This window comes from Hylobates moloch, unplaced genomic scaffold (genome assembly GCF_009828535.3).
Source record: "Hylobates moloch isolate HMO894 unplaced genomic scaffold, HMol_V3 SCAFFOLD_10, whole genome shotgun sequence".
NCBI lineage: Eukaryota > Metazoa > Chordata > Mammalia > Primates > Hylobatidae > Hylobates > Hylobates moloch.
In genome coordinates, this window is record NW_026652285.1 from 57,651,095 (window position 1) to 57,671,967 (window position 20,873).

Sequence of the window (20,873 nt, forward strand, 5' to 3'; positions counted from 1 at the left end):
AGCTGTCTATTGGTGAGAAGTTCTATGATTCTGGCTTGGAGATGTCTGCCATGCAAATGTATAAGGCAGCCCTGGGGGTGCTGCTGACAGCTGAGGGGGCTGGTCAGTTACAGAGGGCTCAGCTGGTTGGGGCTTTGAATTCTTGGCTCTTTTGGTATAAAGAGAAGGAAAGCAATGTCTCCACTGTGTCCCCTCCTTAGAAGAGAGCCTTGTTTAATGGCTAAAATGCAGACATGGGATTTAGTTCTCATAAATCCTACCTCTTCTCTGCCCCACATGTGGCTTAAGTCATGCTAACCTCACCCTGTTTCAGTCTCCCTTTCCTGTAAAAGCAGAGAGTCAAGCAAGGATTTCAGAGTCAGAAAACATGTATGGCCCTTCTGGCTCCACCACGTAGAGCTGAGGGGAGTTTAACTCTTAGAACTTTTTTTTTCTTTCTTTCTTTCTTCTTCTTCTTCTGCACACCTGTAATTTCTGCTTTTTGTGAGACTGAGTCTCACTCTGTCACCCAGGCTGGAGGCTGGAGTACAGTGGCACGATCTTGGCTCACTGCAACCTCTGCCTCCAGGGTTCAAGTGATTCTTCTGCCTCAGTCCCACGAATAGCTGGGATTACAGGTGTGCACCACCACCCTGGCTAATTTTTTGTATTTTTTAGTAGAGACGGGGTTTCAACAGATTGGCCAGGCTGATCTCGAACTCCTGACCTGAAGTGATCCACCTGCCTCGGCCTCCCAAAGTGCTAGGATAACAGGTGTGAGCCACTGCGTCCCACCTAACTCTCAGAACTTCTGTTCTCTTCTCTTACAAATCATTAGTTTACAGTCTTTGAAATCAGAAATAGGACTTTTCAGCCCCATGGAGAATAAGCCGCCCTATGTATGATGCTTATTGAATAGATGGATGAACTGCTATGCTGAAGTATGACTTCATCTATTTCAAGTGCCTTGAGGCCCATGGATCAACACCTGTATGGACACGCCAATGGTCTTCAGAGTCACTGCCTGGGTCCCTTACAGGGACGGATGTGTCAGCAAGGTCTGGCACAGCAGCTACCTTGGGAGAATGTTCACATTCATCTCTTGTTTATTTCGTGTGGATTACCTTGCCTTCTCAAAACCCATTTCCCAACATTGCTGTCTTCATCTTGTGGACCCCGGCCCACTCCTGCCCTACCCCTGGTGAATGTCTCCAGGTGTGTTTTCTCTGGCAAAGGACTGATCCAGATTTGAAACTTGCCTTGCCACTGGCCATCTTTATGACTTTGGATGAGGAGTTACTGCATCTCTAAGAATCTCAGTTTTTTTCTCTTTGTCAGCTCCACGGGGGAGAATATTCCTGTGATGCTTTTGTCTGTCTTGTGGCAGGGTAGTGGTGAGTGTCAAATGAGATAATATTTTTTATGTGTGTGTGAACAGAGTTTGAAAATCTAGAAGTGGTTATAGTTACCAAAAGTGGAATTCTTATAATTATGAGTTATTAGCATCCCCCAGCCAGTGGGTTTGTATATGTCTTCCCAGCCACCTCTCAGATGCCCAGGTATACTTTATAGGAAATAAAAAGAAGAGAATTGGCAGGGCATGGTGGCTCACGCCTGTAATCCCAGCACTTTGGGAGGCTGAGGCAGGCAGATTGCTTGACCAGCCGGGGCAACATAGTGAAACCCCATCTCTACAAAAAATACAAAAATTAGCTGGATTTGGTGGCTTACCCCTGTAGTCCCAGCTGCTTTTGGGAGGCTGAGGTGGGAGAATCAATTGAGCCCAGGAGATTGAGGCTGCAGTGAGCAGAGATTGAGCCACTGCACTCCAGCCTGGGCAACAGAGTGCAGTGTCTCACTCGACAAAACAAAACAAAACAAAACACCCCCAAAGAAATAGAGAATTAAAAATGCTGAAGGTAATGGTCAAATTCCATACTATGTTTAGAGAAAGCCTCCCTGCTCTCTGGTGTTTTATTGACTTATTTGACCCTGGGGGGCAGAGATTTCCGTGGAATTGCAGGAAGACTAAAGTAAATATATGCAATTTTCTTTTTTTTTTTTTTTTTTTTTTTTCTTGAGACAGAGTCTCGCTGTGTTTCCCAGGTTGGAGTGCAGTGGCACGATCTCAGCTCACTGCAAGCTCTGCCTCCTGGGTTCACGCCATTCTCCTGCCTCAGCCTCCGGAGTAGCTGGGACTACAGGCGCCCGCCACCATGCCCGGCTAATTTTTTTTATTTTTAGTAGAAACGGGATTTCACCGTGTTAGCCAAGATGGTCTCGATCTCCTGACCTCGTGATCCGCCCGTCTCGGCCTCCCAAAGTGCTGGGATTACAGGCGTGAGCCACCGCGCCCGGCCATATGTGCAATTTTCTATTCATTCATTCACTTGTCTATCCAGCAAGTCATTATTGAACATCAACTGTATACAATGATGAATCAAACATAGATCTGCTCTTGTGATTTTTTCAAAATGTTAGGAGAAATAGTACTATATCTTAAATCACAATACAAAGTATAAAATGATAGGCACTACTATTACAAGACAGATATAGTTGTAATGCTGTGGTTATGCTGAAGAGAGAGAGAAAATTTATTGCCAAGGGGAAGGAAGGCTTATTAAAAGAATGTTTTTTTATTTTGAGATGGAGTCTCACTGTTGCATAGGCTGGAGTGCATTGGTGCAGTCTCAGCTCACTACAACCTCCGCCTCCCAGGTTCAAGAGATTCTCTTGCCTCAGCCACCCGAGTAGCTGGGATTACAGGTGTGTATTTTTAGTAGAGATGGGGTTTCACCATGTTGGCCAGGCTGGTCTTGAACTCCTGGCCTCAAGTGATCTGCGCACCTCGGCCTCCCAAAGTGCTGGGATTACAGACGTGAGCCACTGCACCCGGCCAAGAAATGGTTTTTAACTGAGTCTTGGAAGGTGGAGAAAATGTTAGCTTAAAGAGATGGGCTGGGGAAGGGAGGGCACCCAAGCAGAGGAACAGACTCGAGTGAAGATGGGTGCAGAAAGGAATGGGCTTCTCTCCATTCTCAGTGCCCAGCCTCCTCGTGTGACTTTGAAGTCCCCTTGATCCCTAGTGTAGGTTGTGTTCCTGGTATTAAGCTTGTTTTTTTTTTTTTTTTTTCATTTCTCTCTTTCTTTTAAAAAGTCCTGTTTTTTTTTCTTCCTTTGATCATTCTTAAGTTTCCAAAAATAATCTGCTATCTTGCCATGCAGTAGATGTTTTCTTTTTCCTTGGGATCCCCCATTGAAAATATGCAGTAGGTCTGAGCATGAGAGGCCCCTGGCCCCTGCCTGCATTAACCTTGGTTGCCTATGATGCAAGAAGTCCATCAACTTTCTTTTTCTGGAATATGAAGGTCACTTCAAAGTGCTCTTCTGTTGACTAAGCCTTGGGAGGTGCCATGTCCAATCACCACTTTTTCAATTACTGTGTCCTCTGGCCTTGTATAAGATCAAAGGAAAGGGTAGTCCCATTGTACAAGTGAAAATAAGGTTTGTTGCCTATGGGTAGCTGATGTGGAGTGGAAACTAAATAATGGAGGTCAAGAAACTGTCAGTCCAGAGTGTGGAAAGGATCTTCAGTGTGTCTGAGATATCAACCGAGGTGGAAAATGAAGCATAAACCACCATAGCATTCCAGATGACTGAACTGCTCAAATGTGAATGCTTGAGAGACTCATTCATTTACTTGATTCATTTTACAGGAAGCTGGGACAAGTCCCCTAAGTTGGGTTATACTGCATGGCTCTCTCCTCTAACCATAATCAAGTAGCAAAATAAGCAGAGCCAGCATTCCTTGATTCTTACTGGGTATATGTTGATTAATAAAGTTGGGCTACCCTAGAGTATAAGATGATGATTTTTAGATTGTTAGTTTTTTATTATTATTATACTTTAAGTTCTAGGGTACATGTGCACAATGTGCAGGTTTGTTACATATGTATACATGTGCCATGTTGGTGTGCTGCACCCATTAACTCGTCATTTACATTAGGTTTATCTCCTAATGCTATCCCTCCCCCCTCCTCTCACCCCATGACAGGCCCCGGTGTGTGATGTTCCACACCCTGTGTCCAAGTGTTCTCATTGTTCAATTCCCACCTATGAGTGAGAACATGTGGTGTTTGGTTTTCTGTCCTTGTGATAGTTTGCTCAGAATGATGGTTTCCAGCTTCATCCATGTTCCTACAAAGGCCATGAACTCATCCTTTTTTATGGCTGCATAGTATTCCATGGTGTATATGTACCACATTTTCTTAATCCAGTCTATCATTGATGGACATTTGGGTTGGTTCCAAGTCTTTGCTATTGTGAATAGTGCCTCAGTAAACATATGTGTACATGTGTCTTTATAGCAGCATGACTTATACTCCTTTGGGTATATACCCAGTAATGGGATCACTGGGTCAAATGGTATTTCTAGTTCTAGATCCTTGAGGAATCACCACACTGTCTTCCACAATGGTTGAACTAGTTTACAGTCCCACCAACAGTGTAAAAGTGTTCCTATTTCTCCACATCCTCTCCAGCACCTGTTGTTTCCTGACTTTTTAATGATCACCATTCTAACTGGTGTGAGATGGTATCTCATTGTGGTTTCAGTTTGCATTTCTCTGATGGCCAGTGATGTTGTGCATTTTTTCATGTGTCTGTTGGCTGCGTTAATGTCTTCTTTTGAGAAGTGTCTGTTCATATCCTTCACCCACTTTTTGATGGGATTGTTTGATTTTTTTCTTGTAAATTTCTTTAAGTTCTTTGTAGATTCTGGATATTAGCCCTTTGTCAGATGGGTAGATTGTAAAAATTTTCTCCCATCCTGTAGGTTGCCTGTTCACTCTGATGGTAGTTTCTTTTGCTGTGCAGAAGCTTTTTAGTTTAATTAGATCCCATTTGTCAATTTTGGCTTTTGTTGCCATTGCTTTTGGTGTTTTAGTCATGAATTCCTTGCCCATGCCTATGTCCTGAATGGTATTGCCTAGGGTTTCTTCTAGGGTTTTTATGGTTTTAGGTCTCAACAGTTAAGTCTTTAATCCATCTTGAATTAATTTTTGTATAAGGTGTAAGGAAGGGATCCAGTTTCAGCTTTCTACATATGGCTAGCCAGTTTTCCCAGCACCATTTATTAAATAGGGAATCCTTTCCCCATTTCTTGTTTTTGTCAGGTTTGTCAAAGATCAGATGGTTATAGATGTGTGGTATTATTTCTGAGGGCTCCGTTCTGTTCCATTGGTCTATATCTCTGTTTTGGTACCAGTACCATGCTGTTTTGTTTACTGTAGCCTTGTAGTATAGTTTGAAGTCAGGTAGTGTGATGCCTCTAGCTTTGTTCTTTTGGCTTAGGATTGTCTTGGCAATGTGGGCTCTTTTTTGGTTCCATATGAACTTTAAAGTAGTTTTTTCCAATTCTGTGAATAAAGTCATTGGTAGCTTGATGGGGATGGCATTGAATCTATAAATTACCTTGGGTGGTATGGCCATTTTCACGATATCGATTCTTCCTATCCATGAGCATGGAATGTTCTTCCATTTGTTTGTGTCCCTTTTATTTCGTTGAGCAGTGGTTTGTAGTTCTCCTTGAAGAGGTCCTTCACATCCCTTGTAAGTTGGATTCCTAGGTATTTTATTCTCTTTGTAGCAATTGTGAATGGGAGTTCACTCATGATTTGGCTCTCTGTCTGTTATTGGTGTATAGGAATGCTTGTGATTTTTGCACACTGATTTTGTATCCTGAGACTTTGCTGAAGTTGCTTCTCAGCTTAAGGAGATTTTGAGCTGAGACAATGGGGTTTTCTAAATACACAATCATGTCATCTGCAAACAGGGATAATTTGACTTTCTCTTTTCCTAATTGAATACCCTTTATTTCTTTCTCTTGCCTGATTGCCCTGGCCAGAACTTCCAACACTATGTTGAATAGGAGTGGTGAGAGAGGACATCTCTGTCTTAGGCCCATTTTCAAAGGGAATGCTTCCAGTTTTTGCCCATTCAGTATGATATTGGTTGTGGGTTTGTCATAGATAGCTCTTATTATTTTGAGATACATCCCATCAATACCTAATTTATTGACACTTTTTAGCATGAAGGGCTGTTGAATTTTTTCGAAGGCCTTTTCTGCATCTATTGAGATAATCATGTGGTATTTGTCTTTGGTTCTGTTTATATGATGGATTACATTTATTGATTTGCATATGTTGAACCAGCCTTGCATCCCAGGGATGAAGCCAACTTGATCATGGTGGATAAGCTTTTTGATGTGCTGCTGGATTCGGTCTGCCAGTATTTTATTGAGGATTTTTCACCGATTGTTAGTTTTATGAGCTAATAAATTTTTAAAAATTGGGATACAACACAGAATTGTTAACTTTATATCTTGCTGAATTAAATTAAACTAAAAGGACCTTGACAGTGACAAACTGATGGTCATTAGTTTTAAAACAAATATACATCCATCCATCTATCTATTTTTGAGACAGAGTCTTGTTCTGTCGCTCAGGCTGGAGTGCAGTATGCTATCTTGGCTCACTGCAACCTCTGCCTCCTGGGTTCAAGTGATTCTCATGCCTCAGCCTCCCCAGTAGCTGGAATTACAGGTGTGCACCACCGTCCCCAGCTAATTTTTGTATTTTTAGTAGAGACGGGGTTTCATCATCTTGCCAGGCTGGTCTCGAACTTCTGACCTCAGATGATCCGCCTGCCTTGGCCTCCCAAAGTGCTGGGATTACAGACATGAGCCACTGTGCCTGGCAAGAAATACAATTTTTATATCAATTATTAGGAAGTACATAATCTCAGAATAAAAGATGGCCCTTCCTAAGAAAGCACATTTGTAATCTTCTACCTTGGTTTTTGCTCTAAAATGCTTAAGATGGCATCATGGTGAGCCCAGGTGGTGGGACTGGCCTTTGGGGACTCTGTATACTAGATGACCACTGACCTCATTCGTCTGTTTGGGAAAGATCGCATATGGATTGAGGAACTTCATGCAGGCATGGATGGTTCTGGAGACAGCCACGTCGATTCTTACTATGTTTATTTTGTGCTGGCATCATATTTCCTGGCATTTGGTGAGTTGATGGAATGGCCCAATTCACTTTTATTCTGAGTCATTTGTGGGAAGAGAAATTTAATTCTCTGGGAACCCTTGTTCGTATTAGTGTTAAATCATTTGTCTGCTGTTTAATGATTTAGATACACAGAGCAAAGAGGTCCCAGAATTGCATTCCTGATTGTGCTACCCCCCAAACCCTCCCTCTACCACTCTAAGTTGGAGAAATAATTTAGTCTTGTGCCTTAGGGAATCCACTCAAGACACTACTCTTCATTTACTCATTTCATATATATATATATTTTTTGCTTAGTGTACTGATATTAGGCTTTTAGTTGAGTACTAGACTTCTTGAGGTTACTTAAATTGGCACTATATTGTATTTTGTGCTATTAACATGCTGAACTGCTTTTGCTTTGTTAACTCAGCAATTAGGTTCCTCCCAAACTTTATGCACCCTTTTTGGTTCATAAATTGTGATTCTCTGATTTATTTTTCTTGAGTTCATATGTTTAATGTGGATGGGCCTTTGGTGCTCATTAAAACAGAGACTTTTATTTGAAAGGTTGTTCTCTAGGTTGTGCTGATGGGACCTCATATATTACACTTCTCAACATTGCCATTCATAATTTAGTGTAGTGTTCCTATGCATGTAATGTTTCAGCATTTGCAGTGCTTATGAGTAACTGACAATCTATGATGGTAACAATAAATCAGACAAGCCAGGCTCAGTCTTTTATGGTCAGTCTACCAGGGAGGAAAGCTGAAAATCAGTGACTGCTACTAACTGGGAGCGTTTTAGATCATGAAGTCAGAGAAAGCCTTTATTATTAACACATTTTGAGTGGTTGTTTAAAGTAGATATCCCGGGTTGGATAAAGAGACATGAAAAAAAAAATGAATCTTAGTTTATTTTCTTTTAACTTATTACAGTTCATTTCAGAGGAATGACTTATTTTGACAAAGTGAGTAAACTTGAGTTGTAATGTATATAATAGACTGAATGATATAGGAGACCTTGGGTTGCATGATGTATTACATATGTCACAGAGTCAGGGAAATTAGGATTTACTTTCTTGAAATGCAAATCTGGAACAGTGTGGCTTGGGCACCACAACGCAGTACAATACGAAGTGGTGCATATTGCAAAATACAGCAGTGTGTCTGGAATGTCATCTTAAATGTTACATTGCTTAGGGACAGGTCTGGGAACACGTGTTTTTATGAGACACATATCTTGAATTTCCATTGTTGGTCATGAATATTCCACATTGGCTCAAAACTGATTTTTGTCTTTTCGTAATATTCTTTTTGACATTGGGAGAGGGATGGTAGGGGTCAAAAGCTTGCAGGAGGAGCCAGGCACAGTGGCATATGCTTGTAATCCCAGCTTCTGGAGAGACTGAGGTGGGAGGATCACTTCAGCCCAGGAGTTGGAGACCAGCCTGGGCAACATAGCTATACTCTGTCTTACACACACACACACACACACACACACACACACACACACACACACACACACGCACAGTTTGCAGGTGGGGAAAAAGTGCCCTCTGGTGTTTGAAAACTCCTATGCTGTGAAATAGAAACCGTTATGAAGCTGGGTTAGATGGGATTAAAATGCATGAGTTCTAGAGGCCTATTGGCCTCTGGATTTCATTTCCCGCCTCTGTCATTATTGTACTAGACATGGGACCTTGGGCAAGCTGCTTAACCCGTCAGAACCTCAGTTTCTTTGTCTCTAAAATGGGGAGGAAATTCTTGCCTCATAAGGATGTTTTGAAGAGTAGACATTTGATACACACTTGGATAATTGCTAAGTAACTTTAGGCTTTCCTCTCCTGTGTGTCTGGAGAAGAAACAGTCATCAGGCAGCTTCTAGCTCTGCCAACTCAGGAGTCTCTAAGCATTCTAGAACAGCAGTGCAATGGCCATAGGTTAAAACAGAACCTTGTCTATGCAGCTGGAAAGAATGCGGAACCATTTAGTTCAGGCTGGGGTTGACAAGGCTGTCTTTTCAACGTTAGCCTTGAAAAAAGTCACTCGTACCTGTGAGTTTAAAAAAAAGTTGTACAGGTAAATTTATTTTTTCATATCTTGTTTTCAGGTCAGAGATCCTTTCTTGTATTGATGTATGGAATTAATGTGTGAAACCGTACTTCAGCGAATGATGCCTTTTTTTGGCAATAAAAATGTAAATAATCTACTTGGGAGTGAATAAATAGAAATTCAGGTGTACAGTAGTGTCCTACTTGTAACAGGGGACAATCATGAGTGTATTTACTGAGCGATCAGTGTTTGCTAAGAGCAGGAAACTGACCTGCTCACTATTTTGACTTACTGATTCACTAAGATCTTACTTCTTGCCCTTTTCTCTAAGAAACCAGTAAAACTATCTTTTAAAAATTCAATTATAGGCCGGGCACGGTGGCTCACGCTTGTAATCCCAGCACTTTGGGAGGCCGAGGCGGGCGGATCACGAGGTCAGGAGATCGAGACCACGGTGAAACCCCATCTCTACTAAAAATACAAAAAATTAGCCGGGGGTGGTGGCGGGCGCCTGTAGTCCCAGCTACTCGGAGAGGCTGAGGCAGGAGAATGGCATGAACCCGGGAGGTGGAGCTTGCAGTGAGCTGAGATTGCGCCACTGCACTCCAGCCTGGGCGACAGAGCGAGACTCTGTCGCAAAAAAAAAAAAAAAAAAAAAAAAAAAAATTTCAATTATAATGTACATTACTGGCATATGCAAGCAATGCAAAACAGTCTTCTAACAAAACCTTGACCAAAGAATTATTCAGGTGCTGTGGCTCACGCCTGTAATCCCCACGCTTTGGGAGGCCAAGGCAGGTGGATTGCTTGAGCTCAGGAGTTTGAGACCAGCCTGAGTAACAAGGCGAAATCCCACCTCTACAAAAAAAAACAAAAAAAATTAGCTGGGTGTGGTGGTGCATGCCTGTAGTCCCAGCTACTCGGGAGGCTGAGGTAGGAGGATTATTTGAGCCCTGGAGGTCCAGGCTGCAGTGAGCCATGTTCACACCACTCCACTCCAGCCTAGGTGACAGAGCAAGAAAAAAGAATAACATCTTGGTAGTTATATAGCAAAAAACTGACCAGGGGAAAGTTTGTCTGGTTAAAAATAATCAACATGCAATTAAAAAGGCAGTGGCTAAAATTATACATGATAATTAAAAAAATACATTATGGAAAAAAAATCAAATCTTTGTGAAAAAATTTAGATCTAAAAAGCTTGGGTTAGAAACATTGGATTTGACCAAAATATTGGCCACAGAAAGACAAGACAGAACAAACGAGGAACACCTTCTGTGATGATTAATTTTAGGTGTCAACTTGACTCAATGGAGGACTCCCTAGAGTTGAGGGTATTTCCAGAAGAGACTCGGCATGTGAGACTTAGTGGACTAAGTGGGGAAGATCTGCCCTCATTGTGGGGGGGGCATCATCCAGTGGGCAGTGGGCCCGGATAGCACAGAAACAGAAAAAAGGCAAATTGGCTTCTTTCTCTGGGAGCTGGGGTACACTCTTCTTCTGCTCCTGGGACATCAGAACTCTAAGCTCTCTGGCCTTTGGACTCCAGGACTTAGACCAGTGGCTGCTTAGGTGCTTAGGCTTCTGGGCTCAGACTGAGAGTTACACCATCAGCTTCCCTGGCTCCCTGGGTGCTCCTGGCTTCCCAGGGTATGCAGCTTGAAGACAGTCTGCCGTGGGACTTCTCAGCCTCCAAAATCATGTGAATTCCCCTGATAAACCCTCTCTTATATATCAATATACCTATATCTGTCTTCTCTATCTCTATCACATTTATTTCTATCTATCTATCCATCATCTATCTATTGTCTATCTACCTATTGTCTATCCATTGTCTGTCTGTCTCTCTCTCTCTCTCTCTCTCCCCCCCCCCCCATTGGTTGATTCTATCTCCCTAGAGAACCCTGACTAATACACCTCCCAGTGGCAGATGCTAAATTCTGTAACATTTTATATGGACATAAAACTAATCAGTGAACTAAATTTAACTGGACTAAATTTATGCTGTAAATTGTATGAGGAAATGATTTAATAGCAATCAAAATAAATTTATTAAAAGAGAAATAAAAATGGAAATAATTGGGTATTATTTAAGCAAGGAATTAAATTTACTTAATAGAGTTCACTTCTGAAAATACCTCTTTATGAACATGGATTCATGTTGGTGCAACTCAGACCTCTCCTGGTCCACATGCTCCAGGGATGTTCTGACACAGTACAAATCCCGAGCCCTAGCTGTGGTCTGGCCCCCTGTGTGGCTTGGCTCTTGGTCACGCCTCTTGCCTCATCTCCTCCACGTGAACCTGGTTCCCTCTGCTCCAGCCACACTGCTGTCCTTGCTGTTACTTGTACATGCCAGGCACACACTCCTTTGATCTTGCCATGTTACCTCTTCTCCCAGATATCACCCAGCTCACTCATCACTTCGTGGTGGTCTCTACTTAAGTATCACTTCTCAGAGAGAACTTCTTGGACTACTCTACTCACTCTCCACCCGCTTTCCTTGCTTTCTTTTTTCTCATGGTAATTACTATTTCCTGACATTATATCTGTCTGTTTGTCCTACCTCCTTGGCTATAATGTGGGCTCCAAAGGCTTTGGTTCACTGCTCACTCTGCAGTGTCTCAAAGAGGGCTGGGGATATGCAGAAAGCTTGACAAATATTGGTCGAACACATTCTCATTAAAATGTTTGCATTCATTACCACAGAGCCAACATTTTCCCTGCATTGAACTTCAGGGTCAAAATGTTCAAGAAGTCAACATTGGAGGAGAAAAGGGACAGGATCTACATGTTCTGCATCACCAGAACCCGTGGTCTGCATATGTGGCCAACATTAGTGCCATTCACTGACGGTTCTGATTTTCTTCCTTCTGGGCAATTCCCCTCTGTCTTGAAGATGAGCATGGTCATAGGACTTGACTTGGTCAGTGAAACATGAGCAGAAGGGATGCATGTCACTTCCACGTAGAGAAGCCTTGCAGAGCTCCTGTGCAATTTCATAAGTTCTTCTCCCTGCTGTGGTGAACAGAGATGCTCTTGACAATTGTGACTTTATCAGCTTTGGCCCTTGAGGGAGGACTGTGGGTGCTGGAGCTCTCCCACCAACCTGAGTTTGATGTGGAGCAGGAGGCAGAGCTATACTTAATGGTTTTTTAGGGCCACTGAGATTTTAGGGTTGTTTATTGCATCACCACCCCCAACCATTTAATCTTTACCTTGGCCGTAGATGGCATTCATTATTATTTTCATTTATCACTGTGGAAATAGACTTCACAGAGGACAAGCAATTTGCCAAATGTCACATAGCTACTAAGTGGCAGAACTAAAAATTCAAACCCAATTCCGGCTGATTGCATGACCTGAGCTGTTCACTTGATCTTAGCCAAAAGGCCAAGAAGTGATGGCCTGAGCTCTTAAACATAAGCCTGCCAACTTCTCAGGAATTATCAAATATGTTATAGTCCACAGGGGCAAAAACATGCTCATAAGAGCTACAGCAGTCTTGTTCAAAACTGGAGAACCATTTACATCCTTTCAAAATCATGTGACATGGCAGTGATCCAGAGAGATCATCAGATCTCTAGGTATATAGTTTCCTTTGACTGCCAGCACATGCAATAAATTAACTGTTAAAACCCATGTGAAGGTAACTTGGATTTAATGACTTTGGAAGGGGGCTGGACAAGTTCCTGCTTGGGTAGATTTTAGCTATTCTATCATTTCCATTTAGAGTTTTGAAAAACCCAGTGGCTTTACCTAAAAATAAAACAGACAAATTCTAAAAACAAACTGATATTTGAGGAGGTCCAGTATATTCTTTCCCTATGTGCAAATTAAGAAGAAGTCAGGCCATCTGAGGGTCAGGGGAGGGCATGGCCCAGGGCAAAGAGTGGCAGGATCTCAGGCCTGTGGCTGAAGGCTCAGAGCCCACCCTGCAGACTAAAACCCAGCCTAGGGCTGGTGGGGTGGGGTGGGAATATGACTCTTATTTCTATGTTTCCCTGACTGGCACCTCATTTTCTTTTAATCAGACAGTACTTAGGGCCTGTTGTCATGTTGGGGTTCAGTTTTGACAACTGTTTTCCATTTAAGTCAATTACGATTTGAATTAATTCAAAGTTAGGGGAGACGGGCTCCTTACTATTTCCTCCATATATGGCCTAGACAGGCAAGCAGATAATTTTTCAAACATGAAGAGAGCTACTTTTGCAAATTTAAGATGGGACAGTCATTACATATGCAGGAAAAAATGTTCTGTAATGAGTTTATTTCAGGATATCAGCCATAATGTGTATATAAATATAAACACACGCTTATACACACACATTTTATATAATGAGGTCTAATTAAGAATTGCTGAATCCTTTCTTATAGAGCTTTTTGGTTTGAGCACGTGTGTGAACAAATTTCAATGTGAGGTTTTTTTGTTTTTTTTTTTTTTTTAAAATAGAGACAATATCTCACTCTGTCACCTAGGCTGGAGTGCAATGGCATGACCATAGTTCATTGCAGCCTTGAACTCCTGTGCTCAAGTGATCTGATCATCCTGCCTCAGCCTCTGGAGTAGCTAGTACTATAGGGGTGCACCACCACACCTGGCTGATTACATTTTTTTTTTTTTTTTTTTTAGTAGAGACAGGGGTCTCACTATTTAGCTCAGCCTGATCTTGAACTCCTGTCCTTAAGTGATCCTCCCACCTTGGCCTCCCTAAATGCTGGGATAACAGGTGTGAGCCACTGCACCCGGCCTAAATGTGGGTGATTTTAAAATTGTATTCATGTCTCAGAACAGAATAGAACAAGGGACAGGTGGTGTCCTTCAGATAAGAGTCGAAATGTGGCACTTTATAGTCTAGTCTCTCTCAATGTAGTGAGGCTGTCATTCATCAACACAGGGACTCCCACAAGCTGGGTGTTTAGCTTTATTTCTCTCAGATTGAAGCCTGCAAAATGTAGGTGAGTGTTTCTTCCACTGAACTCTCACCTCTTACTGTAATTGAAGAGGCCATTAGGAAGAGGTCTGCATTTGGACTCTTGAAAGGCCCTATGGATGGACAAGCCTAAAAAAAGGTGACCTGGCGTTCTAAAGAGCTCTGTTCAGTTCTTAGAAAAAAGTTGGGCTCCTTCTGCTAACACAACTCGTTTCATTTTATTTTTTAAACTTTACAACAGCACCAGCCTGAGAATATTAACACATCTCATTTTTTAAAAAGCTAGGTAAAGGAAGCCAGTGGAACAAAAGCAATTGTAGGCACTAATGAAAAGCCGAGAGAAGAGAAAATCAATAATCTCCTGTGTGTGGCTCTGGAACGCCATTTTCTGTGGTCAGGAGTCAGGTGGTGTGGGTGTGTGTGGGGTGTGTGCTGTGTGTGTGTGGGGTGTGGTGTGTGTGTGGGGTGTGGTTGTGTGGGGTGTGGTGTGTGTGTGGGGTGTGGTGTGTGTGTGGGGTGTGTGCGTGGGGTGTGATGTGTGGAGTGTGTGTGCGGGTGTGTGTGTGGCATGTGTGTGTGGCATGTGTGTGTATGCCGTGTGTGTAAATGCACATACTAGTGCTGCAGAGGGGGGTTGCAATGCAGCAGAGATGGCGGTAGAGACATGGACATAGTTCTTGCCAAACTGTGTGTCACTAAGAGTCCCTGTTAAGGAGAGAAGCCCTGCTGAATGGGAGATGGCAGCTCTGCTCCAAGGGGGAAGAGACCGAGTCTGGGAGGGAGTAACAGTCCTGAAGCCTGGTGGTGACTCCAGGGCTCCCATGACCCATTGGCAAGCGTGTGGGTTGAGTGGTGTTTCCCCAAAATATATATTCTAGTCCTAGCCCCTGGCATCTGATGATCTTACTTGGAAATAGGGTCTTTATGAGATCATACTGGATTACAGTGATGCTATGGTCCGAATGTTTATGTCCCCCCAAATTCATATGTTGAAATCCTAACTCCCAAGGTGATAGTCATTGGAGTTGGGGCCTTCAGGAGGTGATGAGGTCATCAGAGTGAGGCCCCCAGGAATGGGATCAATGCTGTTATGAAAGAGGCATGAGGCCGCTCATTCACTCCTTTCACCAAGTGAGGTTACAGTGAAAAAACTGCTGTCTCTGCGTGGGTCCTCCCCAGACACTGGATCTCTCACCATCTTGATGTTGGACTTCACAGCTCCCAGAACTGTGAGCAGTAAATTTCTGTTGTCTGTAAGCCACCCCGTTTACGGTGTTTTGTTATAGCAGCCTGAACTGACTGAGTTGGGGGGCTCTGATCTAGTGACTGGTGTCCTGGGAAGGGGGAAGGAAGACCTTGTGGGGATGGAGGCAGAGGTTGAAGTGCTGAAGCTCTAGGCCGAGGAATGCCAAAGACTGCCAGCAACCACGGGGAGGTGGGAAGAGGAGGGAAAGATTCTTCCCTAGAAGCTTCAGATGGAACCTGGCCCTGCTGACACCTTGATTTCAGACTTTGGGTCTCCAGAACTGTGAGAAAACACATTTCTGTTGTTTGAAGCCACTCAGTTTGTGGGTTTTGATATGGCAGCCCCTGGAAACTAAGAGCATGCAAAAGGCCATCGTGTTAGTGTCAGGCAGTGGGGGAAGGTGAGCAGAGCGGGACTCAGAGGTGCTGAGAGGTGAGGAGAGAGGGGTCTGCAGCCTGTTGACAGTGGCACCAGGTGCACTACCACAGAGACTGCTGGGGAGAGTGCTGATTTCTCATTTAGTGGGACTAGGGCAGAGCTTTTAGGTTGGCTGCAGGAACAAGCAGCACACAGGTATTCAGGTATAATCAGGTTTCTCAACCCCCAACCTTTTTCACTCTGAGACAGATTGTATTTTCCAAAGGTACCCATGACAATAGCTCCTATCCCTCTTGCTCTTTAGAATTTTGCTACCCCTCATTATGCATTAAGGTCCAGTTCCCTTCTCCTTGGATCTAGGCAGGCTTATGATGTCTTTCTAATAGAATGTGTCAAAAATGATGCTGCATGATTTCAAGGTTAGGGAATGAAAAGCAATGCAGCTTACATCCTGTGCACTAGAAATGTAGACTTGTTCTGTAGCCCAGTGCCATCATAAAGCAGTCCAATTGCCCTGTAGCTGCCATGTTGTAAGGAAGCTCAAACTGTCCCACTTGGAGAGACCACATGGAGAAGCTCCAAGAAGAGAGAGATGACAGGACATTCACAGGCTGCTCCTGGCCCCTCTCCTTTAACCCACAATGTTCCAACTCCAGTCAGTAAATTACCCTGAGGCAAAACCACCTCACCAAGTTTTTCCTGAATTCCTGACATGCACAAACTGTGAGCAACAATGAAATTATATATATATATGTGTGTATATATATATATATATATATATATATATATATATTTAGAGACAAGTTCTAGCTCTGTGACCCAGGCTCACGTGCAGTGCTGTGATTATAGCTCCCTAAAACCCTGAGCTCCTGGGCTCAAGCGATCCTCCTGCTTCAGCCTTCCAAGTAGTTGGGACTAGAGACATGCACCACCATGCCTGGCTAATTTTTAAACATTTTTTATAGGGATGGAGTCTCACTTTGCTGCCCAGGCTGGTCTTGAACTCCTGGCCTCAAGCAATCCTCTCGCTTCCCAAAGCGCTGTGTATGAGCCACTGTGCCTGGCCAAATAATATATATTTCTGAAGACACTAAGTTTTAGGGTGCCTTATAATGCAAAACGGTAATAACTGGAATCCCTTCCAACTTTTGCCCAAGTCCCACTTCTCCCATGAGACCTTCTCTGATTCTGGAGGCCATGACTCTGTCCCTTGAAGCTCTCCTTTCTCTTGAAGCCATTTAGCTATTCCAGTGCTCAGCATTTTCCTCCATTTATTTATTTATTTGTTATTTTTGAGATGGAGTTTCATTCTGTCGCCAGGCTGGAGTGCACTGGCATGATCTCAGCTCACTGCAACCTCCGCCTCTTAGGTTCAAGCGATTCTCCTGCGTCAGCCTCCTGAATAGCTGGGAGTACAGGCATGCGCCACCATGCTCAGCTAATTTGTTTTGTAATTTTAGTAAAGATAGGGTTTCACCATGTTGGCCAGGATGGTCTCGATCTCTTGACCTCGTGACCCATCCACCTTGGCCTCCCAAAGTGCTGGGATTATAGGTGTGAGCCACCGCAGCCGGCTTTTCCTCCATTTAGAGCTCGGTCTTGCTGGTGCCAGTCTCTATTTTCTGCAGTTTCTCTGGGACACCTCACACATTCCATGCCTTCATAATACAGAATTCATGGTGTTCTTCCTCCCTCTGCTTCTAATCCTGCCGAACCACGTCCATCCCAGCTCTGTCCGCAACAAGAGGACCTCCAGGGATTAGATCTCCTTAAGAGCAGGGTTGATGATCTACTGATGGTGATGGGGTTTTCATTATAACAAGAAAACATTCTTCTAGTTAATCATGAATTGTTAAATGAAAAGCCTGTCTGTCTCACCCTTGGGGGCTGTGTCTTACTCTCTTTTGCATCCCTACATGAGTTCAGTGATTGGCAGAAAAAAAGGCCAAGAATGGATGGATGAATGATGGGTAAATAAATGGAGAGAAATACTTGGAAAACATGCAGTGGAATTCCAAAATTGCCACACATGTGCTACCTCTTCCCAATTCTGTGCGCATGGAAGTCATGGCGAACAGACCCCAGCACTCCTGTGGGCCAGGGAGACTGCCTCACGCTCTCTTTGTTTAAGCACAGAACTACAAGTAGAAACTAGCAATCCTATTTTGTACTGGAGAGGACTAAAAGCATAAAGACTCTTTTTTGCTACTTCAATTTATTAAAAATGTTAAAATAGAAGTTAAAATTCTGCATACAATTGCTACTTGGATCTCCTTTCCTCTACAGTTTTGAGCAAAGTTCATTAAACCCATCTATTTACATGTTCCTGGACTTTTCACATGCATAGATTTCACATTAAGGAAAAATATTGTGATGCTTTATGGCCTTTGCAGTTGACTGGAGTGTGGTGAAGTATTTAAGTAAGGAGTTCATCTCAAAAAGGGAACACATAATAAAGCAAGGTGTGGGATTCTAGAGTTGATAGAGTCAATAATGTTGGCAATGTTTACAACCAATCCCTTACCAGGATGACAGGACCAATGGAGAAAGGAAATTACCCACCCACCCACATAATTGCACCAGTTGTTAGAATCGGTTAATAGACCATAAAAAAATCAATCCAAGAGAAGCATAAAGAAATACCTATGAGAGTAGATGTTTGTTATTACTGGTTTTCATGTGCAGCCCCATGTGAGCACCTTACTCATTGCAAACGGTGGCATTTCTGATAATTATCTTGTCAGTCTCTGCTTTTGTGCCTTCCTTTTTGGGAATGATTTTTTTTGTTTTCTGTTCTTTCATGTTTTGATTGTTCTATTACTGGCCTGGGTTCTGTGGAACGAATGGGGATATTATGTGGTGAAAAGTATTCTTTGTTGTGCACAGACTGGGGAACCAGAGAGGGTCTTAAATTCCGTATATAAATTATCTCGTTTAACCCCAACTACCCTCCTCCCCTCCTCCCCATGAGGAAGTTACCATTATTAGCTCCATTCTACAGAGGAGGAAACCGATGCCCAGAGAAGGGAAGCCTCTTGCCACAGAACTAAAGAGGGCTTTCAAATCCAGGCCTGCCTGTCTGGGCCAAAGGTACTGCTGTGTCTATTGAACGAGTCCACAATTCCTTATTCGAAAGGTTTAAAGCCAGATGTTTCTGAAATTCAGTAGGGTATAGAAGGAGGATATGACACGTATTCCATAGAGTACTTAATACTCCCAGTGGGGTCTGGAGTAGCACCCTGTAATCAAATCCATTAATATTTTAGCAATGAAACATATCGACATTCAAACTAATGTGATACACAAAAAGTACAAAATATCTCATTTTTTAGTTGCCCAATGATTTTGTGCCTATCTTATATTTTTGTTTCTTTGGAATTTCAGAGCTTCTAGCTCTCATCCATTCAGATAAGGAGTTGAGCCTGTATTATCCTGGCTCTAAGGAGTGAGTTGGCACACATCTGTCCTCTTTCTCAGGGAACTCTGAAATGGAGCAAGCTAGAGCTAAAACAAAACAAAATGAAGCAAAAACCTGATGCTGTTTGTCACTGGCCAGACTTATAACTACTTGGCATTTGAAAAATGAAAATGGCCTTAAGGACAAATTGGGAACAGAACCATAACAGTCCTTCACAAACTACCAAGTCCAGAGAAACAATAAGACGAGGGATCTGTCTATGGTCTTTGTGAACAGATCTCATTGAGGGCCCCTTGAGCTGTAATTCTAAACTGCCATCCACACAGAGGAGCCATTTGGATGGCCCATGGGACTGAGACCCTGCTGCTCTTCCAGCCCTCCCTTTTCAGATCTGTTCTCTGAGGATTGACAGAGGATCAGAGTGCCGCTGGTATTTGTCCCAAGTAATTGGATTGACCCTTAGAAGAAAAGGTTGGTTCAGATAAAATGAAAATTTTAAGTGAAGGGTGAGAGTCACATTCTGGAAGATCTGTAGTTTACTTGGAGGATGGGTTTTCAACCTTGTTCTATTATTCCATGCTTCTCTATTATACAAGATAAATGGCTGGTTTCTGCCCATCCACATCTCCCCAGGAGCTCCATCTCTCTTGGTGGTGCCATTTGACTACCCTCTGTGCTACCCTGTAGTCACAACTGATTGGGCCAAGCTGGGCCATTCTCACTTTTCTCTCTTGAATTTTAATGTTAAGACATGGAAACTGAATACATCAGGTGGTTACGAGCTCTGGATTTGTAAGTCAAAGCCCTAGGTCCATACCTTTGTGTTCCCCTCACCCTGCAGTGCTGTAAAGGAAGAGAAACCAGGAAGCTGATATTCATGGAAGAGATTTGAAGATACACACACACACACACACACACACAGAAAGATCGAGATTGAGCTTGGTAAATCTTCTGGGGCAGGGTACCCCAAGATTGTCCAAACAACCCAGAGGCTAGGGATTGGTGGGATCCAGAGGTTGGTAGCTCCTGTGAACTTCCTATCATAGCCCTTGGATATCCCTGACTGGAGAAGCTGCTGAGAACTCATTTGTGAAGTTGCTGCCTCAGACCCCATGTTGTCCAGTAATCCTTCCAGGCCACTGTCTTTCCCCCTGGACAAAACTCAGTGTGGAGTTGGACTCTTTAACTTTCTCACATTTTAACTTGAGGAGGTGGACCAGATCAATATTCCCTAAAGTATGATATGTGTACTACTGCTAGTATTATACTGATGTTTCAATTATACAAGATAATTTCAGGAACTATGTGAATAAATATTTTATTGTGTATTTTCATGTATATTAGACAAACCTATACTTTATATATTACATACTTTTACACTATGTATTATTATTACATATATATTATACATTATATTTTAGTCAGGGTAGATTAGGCCTTGCTGTATAACAAGTATACCACCATGCAGTAAAGGATCAACTAAGCAAGTATGAGTAGTCCAAACCCTGCCCCTTCCAAAGAAGGCTTTGGCACTTACCTGGCTCCTGAGAAATAATCTCTAAGTCCCTGGAACATTTTGCCTGTTAAGAATGTGTCTGTTTGCCAGACACCTTGGGCCCCATCAGAGAGTTTATGCTAGCAATGTGATTTATGGTGGGGATCTTGAGTAGCACAATATCAGCTTGACCTCTGGAGGGGATGGAGAAAAGGTCAGCCACCTGGGTGATCTGCCATGTCTATGTTATTAAACCCCCAATAAAAACTCTGGTTGCCGAGACCCTCTGGTTGACAATACTTAACATGTGTTGTCACACA